This window comes from Sus scrofa, chromosome 15 (assembly GCF_054392235.1).
Source record: "Sus scrofa isolate SSC_HxYL_T2T_F1_AM1 chromosome 15, Sscrofa_HxYL_maternal_Yorkshire_Landrace_v2.0, whole genome shotgun sequence".
Classification (NCBI taxonomy): Eukaryota; Metazoa; Chordata; class Mammalia; order Artiodactyla; family Suidae; genus Sus; species Sus scrofa.
The window spans coordinates 16,638,167-16,654,168 of NC_139397.1; the positions used below are offsets into that span (position 1 = coordinate 16,638,167).

The 16,002-nt window shown below is 41.3% G+C and overlaps 1 protein-coding gene across 12 annotated transcripts in view; it reads right to left on the bottom strand.

Moving 5' to 3' along the window:
- The window catches only part of LYPD6 (LY6/PLAUR domain containing 6), a 115,608-nt gene that overhangs the window by 32,264 nt on the left and 67,342 nt on the right, over nucleotides 1–16,002 (bottom strand). The gene's annotated exons all lie outside the window — the stretch shown is intronic.

Genomic DNA, 16,002 nt, shown 5'->3' on the forward strand with positions numbered 1-16,002 from the left:
GAACCTGCAACCTCATGGTTCCTAGTTGGATTTGTTTATACTGCACCACGGCAGGAACTCCCAGCCTGCCATTTTAAATTCACTTGGAAGGGTGCAGCAGTTTGGAGAAATCTTTGTTTTTGTGTCTGTTATTAAATGCTTCTCTAGGTTTAAGGATGTCATGTTTTCATTTTATTTTTTTCTAGGAATTTTCATCTTAGAAACCTTCCAAAAAACGTGAATGTTTAAAATGTACTCAGAAAAAATATGATAATTATAAGTAGATTAAATCAGAAACATATTTGTTCTTGTGTTCAAAATAACCCAGCTCCAAATCCAATATTCAGATTGCCAGACAGACGTCTTCCACCTCTTGATCAAAGGAGAGTTATCTTGGTATGTACAGAGGCAGTCTTCGCTGTATTCAGAGTGGTGCATTCATCTTTCCTCTGCTAATTTAGAGTGTTTCAAAACTTCAGAAACAAGCAAGAAGTGCTAGCAATAATCAGTTATAAAGCAGTCATTGCCGGCTGTAAATTCACGGAGATGTCCTGCAATGTTTGAAGCAAGTTTTACTGTCTGGGACCGCTGCGTGATGTTTAGGGTCACTTTGTTTTGGTTTTAGAGACCTGGTGTGAAGATTCTTTTTTGAGACCTTGAGGCCTATGAATTCTTCTGTATCACCCCACCCAGGGGCCTTTGGCCACTGCCATGCTCACCCCCACTAAGGGTTCTCTGCCTCTCCAGCCTATCTCTCACCATGTTCTCCGAAAGTCAGATGTAAACAAATGACCCCACATCTCTAATCTCTTCAAGAAATATGTATGCATGAAAGCCTGGCTCACAGAGAAAATACCACTTCCTCTTGCACAACCTATAGTGGAGGGTATTCATTCTCCTAAGCTCCATGGGTTCCGGGGGCAGGAGGAAACCAAAATTCCCCTCCCTCCACTGTAGCTTACAAATCATGGCTCTTCCTCATCAACGTTTTGCCTCCTCCTCTCAATGGCTAAACCAGCTGCCCTCCTGGCTGTCAGGAAAAGGTTGGAGGATAAGAGTGCGGTCCATCATCAACTGTTCGCAATCTTAACCTAATCCGACTCTCACCCAAGATTAAGGAGAACCAACCCATCTAAATCTTATTTACTTTCTTGCATAGAACAGGGTTTAGCCCAGGGTTCCAAGAATCCTAATCAAGTTTTTGTCAAAGAAATGGCCTTGAAGATGGTTTCCATTTAGCCATTTGTAATTCGAGTTCAAGGAAACTGTAATTGTTAGTTCTGTAGGTGTGGCAAGCCCTTTCAGAATTTTTCACAGGGTGGGAGAGCCAGCCTGTGCTCTCTCTTCTTGTGGGGAAAAAAAAAAAAAAATCAAATTGCTAACAATGGCTTATGTAAAAACCCTGTGGCTTTATTTTTTTTCAAATCACTTGGTTCTTTGAAGCTACCTATAGACTGTCCTTGATTTATGATGGCTCAACTTTCAACTTTACAATATTGCAAAAGTGATAAGCATTCAGTACAAACCATACTTGGAACTTTGATCTTTTCCCAGGCTAGCGATATGCAGTACAGTCTTCCCACAAGATGCTGAGCAGCAGCCACAGCTCCCAGCAGCCACGTGACCATGGGGGCAAACAGTCCATAAGCTTACAACAATCTGTACCCATAGAAACATTTGTTTTTCTCTTTCGGTTTTCAATAAATTACATGAAGTATTCAACACTTTATTATAAAATAGGTTTTTCTCAACTGTAGGTTAATAGAAGAGTCCCCAGTGCATTTAAGCTAGGCTCGGCTAAGCTACGATGTTTCATAAGCTGGGTGTATTAAATGCACTTTTGATTTATGATATTTTCAACTTACCATAGGTTTATCCAGGTGTAACACCATGGTAAGTGGAGGAAGATCAGTACTAAATCTTAGCCAATGCCTCTCATGTAATAAAGAATATGTTTTTTAAAACAAACACATCCGTACACTCATCACCCAATTTTCTGATCAAAAAATACCTTAGGTGGAGTTCCCATTGTGGTGCCTTGGAAACAAATCCGACTAGTAACCATGAGGTTGCAGGTTTGATCCCTGGCCTTGCTCAGTGGGTTGAGGATCCAGCGTTGCCATGAGCTGTGGTGTAGGTCACAGAAAAGGCTCCAATCTGGCATGGCTGTGGCTATGGCGTAGGTCGGCGGCTACAGCTCCAGTTTGACCCCTAGCCTGGGAGCCTCCATGTGCCGCAAATGCGGCACTAAAAAGCAAAAAATAAAATAAAAAAATTTTTTAATTAAAAAAAAAATAACTTAGGCTACACACTGTATGTCTCTCTTCCAAGAGTGCAAAGATCAACACACAGTGTCATTTTGGTGACACTCACAGTCTAAATTATAATTTGACTTTTCAAGCACATTCAACAAATTAGCAGTCATTTTAAGGAAGGAAGGCTTTCCTTACCTTGGGTTTGAATGTATCAAATGACCCCCTCACTCTGTCTCACTGAGATGGGCATTCTCAGTTCCTAATGCATCATCCTCATTTGCGAGTTTCCATAAATAATGGTTATTAAATAAGCCTACTGTTGTAGCAAAACAGACTCGTAATAAGATTTTACATGGTATTCATTCAGGCAGAAAAAGATACAAGAGTTATTAATAAAAGAAAATTGTCCTTGATAATAGAAATTTTTTGGTTTTGCATCTAAATTAATTCCCTTCTTGGGGGAGAAAATCGTGAGTAGGCTTTTGTGGATAAGGAAATGTAGGTATCTAGGCAGATTCCTCTCCCTGACTGCTGACACTAAAAGAGCCAGCTGAGAGCAAGATTCCTCTCCCCCTCCTCCTCATTACTGAGTTCTATTTCTGTTCCTCAATTTCCTCCTTGTTTTCCATTTCTCTTGTTAACTCATCCATTCATTCATCATCCTCTATGAGGCAGATAAAGATAACATTATCTGTCATACATGTTATTATTAATAGCTCCAGCTTAATACACAAATGCTTGAATTCTATTAGTAAAACCATTAACACAATTCTTAAGAAATCTCTTTAAAAAGAGAGTTGATGGGAGTTGCCCTTATGGCTCAGCAGTAAAGAACCCAACTAGTAGCCTTGTAGAGGAGCGGTCGCCACGCTCTGTGGATTAAGGATCCCGCATGGCCATGATCTGCGATGCAGGGTGCAGACTCAGCTCCGATCTGGCATTGTGTGGCATAGGCCAGCAGCTACAGCTCCAATCTAGCCCGGGAACTTCCATATGCCTTGGGTGGGACCCTAAAAAGACAAAAAAAAAAAGAGAGAGAGATGATGTATCTTTGAGTCATTTAGTCGAGAATGGTCATGGTCTGAGGTTGACCTGCTGTGCTTACAACCAAGGCCACCTATTTCTGCAATGCCAGGTAGAGGAGCCAGGTAACACAATGTCCCACCAACCCTACACAGGGCCTCTGGGGAGGAGATCCCAAGACATTATCAACAAAATCCAACAAGAGGTACACATTCCTTCCTACCAACAGGGAAGCAGAGCTGGAAAAAGGAAGCAAGGGAGCAATGGAGACAGAGATGACCCATTTCATTTGATAAAGATCCAGTTAACCTTCATGTTCACACGAATAGTCAAGTAAGTATACTGGCAATAGGACACCGGAAAAAAGAGGGATTAGAGAAAAAAAAAAGATGTTAAAATTCCAAACTGTCATAGCCAGAGATGGCTTTATCACATACTGAAGGGTAAGACTCAGGGACCATGATTGCAGGGTCTTCTGCCAAGGCCCTTTCCTAGTTTTAGGATTGTAATTCATATATTCTTTTCCTTAAGGAGAGCTCCTCCCTAAAAACCTGGATCAGCTAACCCTGGCCACAGCGATGCAAAAAACAACTTTTACTATTCCCACTAATATGCTTTTTCTCTCTGAAATGGGTTAGGTTAATAAATAAAAATACATGCTGTCATTCTACTCTCATGGTAACGAAAAAAAAAAAAAAAGAGAGAGAGAGAGAGAGAGAGAAGGAAAGCCAGCACATTCACAAAGGTGGACCTTCTCATAACTGGTAATTCGAGAAGTGGTATTAGAGCTGGGGAAGGCAATCAGCCAGGGAACTCCATCGCTCTGGGCTGGTCCTCCAGCACTGCCTGTGGGCAAATCTTCAAGGACTGCCCAACCGGGAAAGAACACTAGGGCATCTCTAGGACAAAGGGGCAGTTAAAGTCAAGAGAATTGGCATGTGCTTTTAAACTATTTTAAGAAGGGTTAGAGAAATAACATCTTACCACCCAAAGGAGGGGAGAGGCACTGGGACTGCAAAGGAGGCCACTCTAAGGGGAGCAACAAGGCGGCACCCAGCAGGGACACACAGGGCTGACCAGGCACCGGTCAACAGAGCAGAGGGAGTGTTGAGGGTGTTAAGTGCCAGTTCCAGAGCCATGGAGACCCAGACCCCTTTACCTACCCCTGAGGACTGTTGGGAGGACAAACAGATAATGTCTGGGCAGACTGAGGAGCAGTTTCTAAGAGAGTTAATTCTAACTCTAAGGTTAGAATTCTGACTGTTACTGATAGCTGATTGACCTTGGGGAGGTTTCTTAACCTCTCTGCACCTCAGTTTCCTCATCTGAAAAATGGGGGAAATCATACCTACATCATTGGGCTCTTAGGACTAAAGGAGATATCCACACAGAGCCCTTTGAAGCATCCCAAGCACATATCTGCTGGCTAATATAATTCTCAAAGTCAGCCTCTAGTGACCTAGCAAGCCATCTGGTTACTCATTGGGGTCAAGATGCTAGTTCTGAATGGTCTGTTCTCCCATCTAGAAAGGAGATTTTGAAGGTCTTCCAAAAGGCGCCTATGTGATATCCAGTACTGTGAGGAGAAATCAAAAGCCCAGGTTTTCTAGCTGATGCCAAACTTAGATCAGCATCCTGCAGTGAGGATAAAAAACACAGGGCAGGTGAATTAAATGCAGCAGACTGAGTACGGTCTAGGGCAGGACCTTCTCAAATTTGAAAAATGCTTTCCCCTTTAAAGAGAAAAAAGGCTCACAGACAGAACCTCTCCTACTCCTACTGTCAACTAATTAATCCTGATTATAATAATTATACTGCTGCTTATGTATGCACAGATAGAAAACTAGGATTAAGCTCCTTTGCTGAAAGCTCATGTAAGAGTTTTAAAGCTAAACAAAAATTATCAAATATACATAAAATCACATTCAAATTAAATACAATAATTAAATAAAAGAGAAAATAGCCATCGCTTTTTTTTTTTTGAGCACTTACTATGGGGTTGGACAATTATGAAATTGCCACTAGTTGATCATTTTGCCCTACAAAGATGGCAATTTCATGTGGTTCAAGCCAACATGTGCGAGGTGCTAAGAGCTTTCTTTAGTCCCCATGGCACTGTCAAGTAGGCATTATTATTGCCCCATTTTCCAGATGAGAAAACTGAAGCACCAAGAAATGAGGACACAGATTTTTAAATGTTCAGAACTGGCAGGGGCCCGAGGACTCATCTGCAGATGCCCAGGAGGGAGCGGACAGCGCTTTGGGAAGCCCTGACCTGGAAGGCATAGCGTACACCAGGGATGGGCTGATGGAGGAAGAGTTCAGGCAGTCAGTGAGCACTGCAAGGACACTAAGTCAGAGCCAGCATCTCCTCCTGGAGGGGAAAGGCCACCAGAGGTCGTCTATATTTGGTGTCCTTTTGTCTTTGTTCTGGGTGGGGCAGAGGACCTGGCCAGCCCTCCTGAAGAATCAAGGGTTAAGGTGAATACATGGAGAGAAGAAGAGCAGGAGAAAGGATAATGAAGGGAGAGAGGCTAAGACAGAGAAGGGATGATCAAAAAAGGACAAGGGTCCAAATTTGCTGCCCTTTAGAATCGCGGGGATCCTTACACAACACAGACAAAACTCTCACCCATTTCTTTGGTATGCAGTGTGAATTTGGTATTTGGATTTCAAAAACCCTCCAGGTAATTCAAATTTGCAGCAAAGTTGGGGGAAATGTTAACATTCTTCTGCAAATTGCTGGTGGAAGAAAACAGCCTCAAAATCTGTTCCCTTCCTCCATGGGCACAACCGACAGACCATGCTGAAAAGTTCCCCAGCCCTGGCTTTGGAACTATGAAGCAGTCCAGCAGAATCCATGCAGTTTATTCTGCCAGGTCTCCTCCGCCACTCCTTCTCGGGCCCCTCAGGGGACTGGGGAAGGGAAGCGGGCAGGCCAGGACTTGTGAAATGACCTCAGTTTCCCACCTGGTTTCGTCACTGCTCTGGCTCCAAACCTGACCGGCTCCTCTTGGCTTCTTTGGTAATCACTTCACGAAAGTGGTTTTCATCTTGGTGAAGGGATTGCCCTGAGTTGCCCTTGATGTGCTTCCTTAAAATGCCTGGGGGGGAAGTGCAAGCTACTTTTCCGACCTGGCATGCTTAGTTTGTATAGCAAAAGAGAAAATGTCTCAAGGCCTCTCCTGGGACCAACATACTCCCACGACTGGTCCTCCAAAGGCAGCCAGAGAGATAGGCGAGTTTTTGAGAAAGGAAACCAATATGCCAACATTTTTGGAGGTGGCATGGAGTGATGGAGAGAGAATGGCTTTTGCACACTGCAGACTTGAGCTCAGACTCTGGTCCTACTGCAAAGAGCCATGTGAACTTGAGTGAGAAATCTGCCCTGCGGTTCAGTCTCTCATCTGTCACACTGAGACACCTTCAATTCTCGGGACTCTCACCCTCACATTTCCCCTATGAGCGACTCTGATTGCGAAGCGAAGGCTTGATTATTAAGTGCCCTATCTCTTTGGAGGTGGCAAATTTTCTGTCTTCTCTGATTTTCTAGCCACTTGTTCTGATTTTATCCATAGAAAGAAAGGGCTGAGAATAAGGCAAAAGGGAGCAAATACAAGTAAAGCAGTTAGAAAAAACAGGAAGGGTAGTAATACATTCATCCTAATTTCACTCTGTAAAGTTCCAATATTAAAACCTCACAATTTAGGCAGCTGCAGTGTATCCTGCCAGGTCTTTTTCATATGGGTTGAAAAACAAAACCAAGAATATATTGCAGAGAATTATACTAGAAGAAGCCAAGGAACTGAATCAAAGACCTTAAAAGGACTGGGTTTTGATATGAGATGACAGATGGTTCCAGTTTCTATTTTCATGATTGTAGGGATCTGAAGTTTCTAGCTAGCCTGTTTGTGCAGAGGGATTTAATAAGAAGTGACAGGAGATGCTATAATGATCCTGTGTACACAAGTAAAACCAAGGGTCTAAGTCATACTGTCCAGTATGACTTCTGGCAATGATGGAAATGTTTTACACTGGGGCTGGTCAAATAGGATGGGAACCACTAGCCACGCGGGCCTGCGGAGCAACCAAAATGTGTGACTGAGGAGGTAAATTCCACTTTACCTGTGATTTAAACTAAAGAACAACATGTGGGCCGTGGCTGCCATATTGGGTTCTAAATTAGTGGCATTCCAACTTAGCAATAAATAAATGAAAACCAGTCATTAAAGTTGTGACCTCAGAACCAGTTAGGACTAGGGTGAAGTAGAGCAATGATTGCCCAGAGAAGTACCAATGCAGCAGTGTCAATTACAGCAAATCAGAAAATATGGCACAGCTGCTTCTATCCAGGCACTCCTGGCCTCATTATTGGGGTAGGGGTCAAAGGGGATAAAAAAGGAAATGATACAGACCCAGAATTATAATCCACAAAAAACCACATCTGTACTAACCTGGTGTGAAGTGTGTTCTCACTGAGCTGTAAGGGGCAGCACGTGGATGGGGGCCAGAATTAGAGTGGGCTTGGCAGTTGTTCCAAACACGTCTTTCCCCCACAAGCCCACAATCACATTGCAAATCAGTTTCCTGGTACCATGCCAGTCCCACAAAGCAGGTGTGTGAACCTCACTTTCCTAACGACCCTGGCCAATGCTTTAAAACGCAAATTGAAAACTTCTCCGTGCCAGTGAGTATTGGGGGAATTTTAACAACCAGATTAAAAGGCCAATCAATTGGTACACTCCCAGGGGAAGCCCTAATGCCAGGGAATAGATTAGCTGGTAACTGATTTCCAGAACAAATGCTAAGTACAAATCTCAGAGAAATGAGGTGGGAAAGAACAAAAGAAGTGGGATGAGAAAGCCTGAAAGAATGTGGGCCATAGAAAGGGTGGTTTGGCAAGTCTGCAACATTGCAGAAAGGTGACATTCTTTTTTTTATTATTATTGTTATTATTCCTTTTTTTTTTTCTAATCAAGTTTCCTTTTTCTTTACCCATGATAAAATTTGGGCTGACTTTTCTCTTGATCTGTTTTCTCATATAATGTTGTGTTCAATGAGAAGGTAGGAAATATATCCAGAAACTCACAAACTTGACCTCCTCTTTCCCTACCCCAATCTCGCGGAGGAAGAAAAGGCTCTGTGGCAAGGACCTCAGGTTCAGTACTGGGGGATATATCTGGAGGACAAGCAGAGGTGTCCTAAATATATTTAGGACAGTTTGCCTTGTGTGAGGATAAGAACTGTTGGGTGATGTTTAATGACATGTCAATCCTTTATAACGTCAGGGAGAAGGGAAAGGCAAACCATAGGAGAGGTTTTCTTCGGAGATGAGGGTGACATTGTCAAAAAACAACAGAAATGCAAGGAAGATTAAAATAACTGAAACCTAGCAAAATGTTGTTACTGTGGTTGGTCTTAAAGTTCAGCTCTGGGCTTCCTGACTCAAACAATTGTATGGGGAGCATGATGCATTAATGATTTTGAAAGAAGCACATTTCATTGGCACATAATTCACAAACAGAAATTCCCCTGAAATATTTATTCTCTATCTTCCATTTTCATCTCTACCACAAAAGACAGATTGGATCTGAATATGTGATGACTTTTTATATATAATTTTTTATCTTAAAAGAAGGAAAAAGTCAACCAAGTATTTTGGCTCCCGAATATAACGGTGCTCACAATGAAATATGGAATACTTATTTCTGGTTAACTGGAAAAGAGTGCAGAGACACTGCCTGTGTGGGGAGACCTCTCCTGGACATTGTGTTCACACAGCATACTGTATGAAAAAAGAATACAATTCGAAAAACAGACTCAGGGAGTCTAAGGTAGAACTAGAAAATCTGTATATAAAACAAACAAATCTAATCACCCCTAAACAACAGTTCACACACACAAAAAAAGAAATAAAATTAGTGAATAAATCTTCTTTAGAATGATCAGTCTTATCAGAGTTAACAAAGGTGGATCAAAACAATGATTCAAAGAAACAGAATTTGGTTACTATAAAACTGGCAAAAACATTTTGTTTGCGGATACCCTATGTCAGTGAGTGTGTGGGAAAAGAGACAACAATCTCATTGGCGAAGTAAATTAGTTTCTCTCTTTTGGAAGGTAATTAAGCAGTATCTATCAAATGTTTAAATATGCATACTCTTCAACCCCCAAATTCTAACAATTCACCCAGCAGGTATAGTCCAAGTGTGCCAAGATATACATTGAGTAATAGGAGGTAGGTTTATAAATCAAAATACAACCTTACAAAGGATGTATTACAAAGGACTGTTGTGTAGCTTTTTGAAAGAGAGAAGACCATTATGATATATTATGAAGGAAAAAAAAAGATGCAGTTGAGAATGTACACTAAGGTGCTTGTGATAGTGTGATTTATAGTAAGAAATACATATTTGGTCTTCATTCCCCATTTCTGCACAGAGCTCCTTAAACCCTTGGAATTCCCTAAGTGGAGAGAGTGATTAAAAGTGTCCTGTTATGCTAATGAGGCAAACTGTCCCACCTAAGATGTGGCCCCCCCACCCCCACCCCCACCAGCTCTGGGGAGGGTAAAAGGGCTGAAGGTTAAATCACTAGCAATGGCCAATGGGTCAATTGTTGATGCCTAAACAATGAGACCTCCAGAAAAACTTCAAAGGTTTTCATGGTTCAAAGAACTTCAAGGTTGGGGAACACATGCAGATGCTGGGAGGGTGGAGCCCCTGGAGGTGGCATGGCAGCTCTGTGCCCTGCCCCATTCCCTGCTGTGTGCATCTCTTCCACTGGGCTGGCCCTGAGTTGTAAAAATGGATAATAAACCAGTATTCTGGTTAGATGTTTCTTTCAATTCTGTGAGGCCCTCTAGCAAGTTAATCAAATCCAATGAGGGAGTGGTTGGAACTTCCAATCTACAGCCATCAGAAGCACAGGTAACAACCTGGACTTGAGATTGGCATCCAAAGTGTTTGCTGGAGGTGGGACAGTCTCCTGTGATGCTCTCTACAAATACACAGTGTCAGAACTGGGATGGGATGAATTGTAGGACACCCAGCTGGTGTCAGAGCACTGCTTACTGGTGTGGGGAAACCCCCACCCTCCACACTCACATTATAATTGGTGACCAGAACTTGTAGTGCTTTTTTTTTTTTTTTTTTTTTTTTTTTTTTTTTTTTTTTTTTGGCTTTTTAGGGCCAATCCTGTGGCATATGGAAGTTCCCAGGCTAGAGGTCAAATCAGAGCTGCAGCTGCTGGCCTATGCCATAGCCACAGCAATGCTGGATCCAAGCCACATCTGCAATATACGCCACAGTCTGTGGCAACACCAGATCTTTAACCCACTGAGTGAGGCCAGGGATCAAACCCATATCCTCATGAATACTAGCAGGGTTCTTAACCCACTGGGACACACCAGAAGCTCCAGCTTTTTGCATTTCTTAAAAGTGCATAAATACATATACATATATATGTGGGCCCTATAAAATTTATTAAATAAAAAGATGCACCAGAGATTGTTTATGATTATCTTTGAGGAGGGTGCCTTCAATGGGGGAGTGAGGAAAGTTTTTACCTTTGCCAACTAAAAATTGATCATCCTCTGGTTCTAAAAGAATGAAGTCCCTAGCCACAGCAGCCACTGACCTTCAACATACCCTGGGCAGAAATCAGGAGTGAGGCTCTTTGTGCTCTGGGAAGAACTGGCAGAACAGGACTTCAAATAATTAGATCTTTTCACAAGAATGAAAATATGAGCCCAATTTCTTGTATCTTAGATCTAGAAAAGCACTGAAATCATCAAGAGTAACATCTGTCCCTGGTCACTAGCAGCAACTTTCTGCCAAAATATGTGCTTGATATCACAAGTACCCCCTTCACTAAGATTGTATATATATACTGACCCCCACCTTCAGAGCAGTTCCTCACAGCTGTTGGAGAGGCTGACCCCGAGGCTACAGTCCTCATTTGCCTCCAAATAAAACTTAACTCACAACTCCAAATTGTGTGTTTTTTTTCAATTGACACTTTCCTTCTTTATAATCATCTTCTTTTTAAACAACTTTATTACAATACAATTTACATTCCATACAATTAAACTATTTCATTGGGGAAGAAATGATAGGAATTTTTAAATACTTAGACATTGCTACATGGTTTGAAATGGCAAAGGTTGGAAGTCACCTATATGTCAATAAGGGACTGGTTGCATAACCATGGAATATAAAACAAAATGTACACTAGAAATAGCTCTCTATATAAGTAATGTTCCAATTATAAATATGGTGGCAGGTTTTTAGGTAGATTCAAAGGTATTAACTTAATTCCCCAGAAAAAAAATTAAATCTATAACTATTATTTCATGACCATCTTTCATAGTTAAAATGCCTTTTACCTACCTAAAGAGAAATTATATTTTACAGATGTTTCTGGCAAAATTTACCTATTTATTTATTTATTTTTGTCTTTTTAGGGCTACACCCGCAGCATATGGAAGTTCCCAGGCAATGGGTCCAATAGGAGCTGCAGTGCTGGCCTATGCCACAGCCACACCAATGCCAGATCTGAGCCTCGTCTATGAACTATACTGCAGCTCACAGTAATGCTGGATCCTTTAACCCATTGAGTGAGGCCAGGGATCGAACCCGCATCTTCATGGATACTAGTTAGATTCTTACCCACTGAGCCACAATGGGAACTCCCTGTTTCTGGCAAATTTTAAAAAGATATTTCAAGACAAATAAGTAAAAATAATTTTGACAACCCATATATTTAATAAGGAATTGCAGTGAAAACGTTTTTTGGCTATTCGAAGATGAGAGCTAAATAACATCCCTATGTAGGACTGTCAGTTGACACTTTCATTTTATATCTTTCTATACTGCTTACATTTTCTTACCATGTATAAGTAAGTATTCATGGGCGTGCATGGTGTTTTCTGCAAGATATGTTTAATCTCACGCTAGCTCCCTTTACTATCTAGTACATTTCTTAGTCAAATACCTCTACTGTCAATCACTGAGTGAGTCAATTTATTTCAAATTATATCCTACCCACAGCGCCAACCCACTTACTAGCAAAATGGATTTGGGAAGGCCTATCATAAAAGGCTCATAGTAAGAGAATTAAATAAAAGCAGAAAATAAAATTCATGGAAAGGAAGAGGAAATAAAAAGCCCAGGCAAATGTATTGACTATGATTGAGCAAGTAGCATAGTTCCAAGTTTCCCAAAGGAAAAGGCAAAAGTGGAAACATGGTCGGTGATATCATTCTCGTCTGGGAAAAGATTTCCTGCTTGTATATCAAAGGAGACATGTTTTACTGGGCACCAAATTTAAGACACAGGATGCAAGACAGTTTGCAAACATCTTGATTTTATGGTCTTCAGCTCTCAAATGTGACCCCACATCAGAATCCCCCAGATGGCTTTTTTTTTTTTAGGGCCACACCCGCGGCATATGGATGTTCCCAGGCTAGGGGTCCCATTGGAGCTAAAACTGCCGGCCTACACCACAGCCATAGCAACGCCAGATCCGAGTCGTGTCTGCGACCCACACCACAGCTCAGGGCAATGCCAGATCCTCAACCTACTGAGCAAGACCCAGGATCAAACCCACAACCCCATGGTTCCTAGTTGGGTTCGTTTCCACTGCACCACGATGGTAACTCCCCCCTGATGGCTTTTCAAACACCGATTGCTGGACCTTCCACTCAGAGTTTCTGACTGAGTAGGTCCAGGGTGGAGCCTGAGACTGCCTATCCATAGTTCTAGGTGATGCTGCTGCTGCTGCTTGGGGACCACAATGTGTGACACTGGGATCTTTGACCAACCATTCATTCATTCATCTGGAATGGTCAGGGACGTCATTGGTAGTGCTACCAGTGGTCTGGAGATAATCTTCCCATAAGCATTTCAGTAAAACTTTGAAACGTAACCCAATGAAAGCCTTTTTAAAGCTACTGAGGCCCAAATATAGGGCTTCTGATGACCTAGTCAGAAAACGAAGATGGAACTTGAAAAGCGCCATAGATATAAATGTACTACACATGCCTTGGCCCTTCTTAAAACAAACGTATCCCACATCACCTGACTCTGATAGGGATGATGAGACAGGAGCTGATAATAAACATTCATGAAATACTGACTCACATTAATAATAGCTTTATTTTACCCACACAGGAGGCTGGTCTCCTGCCAACAGCCAAAATGTACTATAATTCAATTCCAAAATCAAAAATCAATGACCTTTAGAAAATCTGTGCTCTTTTTATTCTTATCGACACGGGGAATGAAGGATTAACTGTACTGGGAATTAACATAGCACCTTTTGTCTGGAGATGTAAGAGTTCAAAATACTTTTCAGATAAACCACCTCATTTGTCTTCCAGCATCCCTGGGGGGGTGAGCTGCCCCTTCCTCACAGCACTGGGATCCTGTCTGAGACCACCTACTAGGTTTATGGTTGTCAAAGCAGTTGGTGCCACAGGAAATAACTGGTATATTTAATAACTGTACCCAGATACAGATCACACACATGCATACATACACATACCCACACATGCTGGCATCAACGACCAGTATGCTTCACAAGATTAAAAACATCTAAAAACATGCCCCACAGATGAATTTATAACTGTATACATTATACTTCAAAAAAGAGGAAAACAAAAAAAGAAATTTTAAAAGTACATTGAGATCCCTAAATTTTGGTAAGTTTAACTGATTTTCAACAGTTTAGTTCAACAAACTTTAACTAGGCCCCTACTGTGTGCCAAGCACTGGTTTAGGAGCTGGGAGTCAAAGTTGGACACAAAACCTACTCCAATGTGTAACGAGGAGACACTTTTATAAAACAGACAGATAGTTCCAGATGCTACGGATAAGTTAGGTGTCATTTTAATTGTATGGCTAAAGGGCCCCATCAGTACTCAAAGAATGGCCATCTATCCCCTCCTGGGGCTCCTAGGAGGCTTCCTGGAGAAGACGACACAGATAGAGCCTTGCAGTTGAGCGGGAAGGAGTTGGCATGAAGGCAGAAAGGGATGGTAAAGGGCCCAGAGTTAGGCTGCTGGATGCATGTGCAAAATCCAATCACTCCTTCTGTGTTACAAATAGAAATTCATTTTTAAACGGTTTTTATTTTTTCCATTATGGTGGTAAAAAGAAAAAAGTACTGGAAAAATAAATTCTCCAAATGCAGGTTTAAAACTAAATTAAACAAGTTCTTTGACCTAAAAAAAAAATAGAAATTCAATTTTGTTCAGGGTGGTATCCTACCTGACTCAAAATACACTTCCTAGGATTCCTCCCAGCTAGGGTGATCATGGGACACGTTACCCGCTAATGAGGGATAAGTGGAAGCCGCAGTAGGGCTTCTAGGAGAGCCACTGGCTCACATTTGGCTTTTGTTTTTCCTTCTTTGCCTGTCAGCCGTCTTGCTGCCTGAAATACAGATGAGAAGTCCAGAGGTAGGGCTATCATTCTGGGGAGCATGAGGAGTGGAAAGATGGAAGGAGCCTGGTCTCCAGGAACTGTCACGTCTGCCCTGAACTGCCAGCTTCCAGTCTCCCTGGTATTGAGAAAAGTAAATCCAGGTTGAGTCAAGGTCCTGGAGTGAGGCTGCATCCCAATGTATGTAAATAGAAACAAGCCCATGTCATACAGGTAAATAGCACAATTATACATTACTATTCTTTTACTTAATTTATTTGCATATTCTGGGGAAAACTCTAAATCCTAGAGCAAACTCTAACATCCAATAGCAAACTCCAAATCCTTCACTTTTATCAAAACATGAAATGAAGGGTGCCCTGACACTTCTTAAAAATTTTGTCATAACTAAGTGGCAAACACTATTAACAACTCTGTTACCAAGAAGTTTAAATACGACATTGAATCAAGTGCTAATAAAATAACAAGATTACAATGGCCAGTAACATTTGCAGTTTCCTCTAACAAAGTTCACATGAATACATAATCCCAGAGTTGAAATAAGATTTGTTCCTCTCATCCTCCAGTAAGAGAACTATGAACTATCACAAACACACACACACTCACACACACTGCCATCTTCTGCCATCCCATTACATCATAAAATAAAAGACGACATTCCAAAATGGGAAAATTAGAACCTAATAACAAAAAGGCAGCTCTTCCCAAGGAAAGGCAGTCGGCATATCATAGTCATGCAAATAATAAGAATATTTAGAGAAAAAGGAGCAGGTGGAGGAAAGGCAAAAACCAGGGAGATAATAGAGTAAAAATTTCCCTGGTTTGCGAATAGATTCACTTGGCAGGTTGAAAGAACTTGTCCAGTTCCAAGTTAAGAATAATTATAAAAGATATATCAATGAAAACCCTGGTACTTGCTAGAACAGAGAAAAGCTATTGCTTTTATGCATTTATCTTACATTTTACGTTATCACATTCCCTCCTTAATTCTAGTTGGTTTTTTCCTTAATATAGTCTCCTGCATTTTCTAAAAATAATTATCGTCTCAAAGAGGAAATTTTACCTTTTCCTCTTCAATACTTATTTACTCCTTTCTTTTCTCGTCTTATATTTTCTAGAATGTCCAAAAGTCTGTTAAAAAGTGGTAACAGCTTTCTTACTTCTGATTTTAACGAAAAATCTTGAAATCTTCTAGACAAAAACAAGCCACTTAGAAAAAGAATGGACTGGCATCAGACTTTATCTTTGCACTACTGGGAGAAAAGAATCACATCCCCAGAATTCTGTACCCATATAAGATA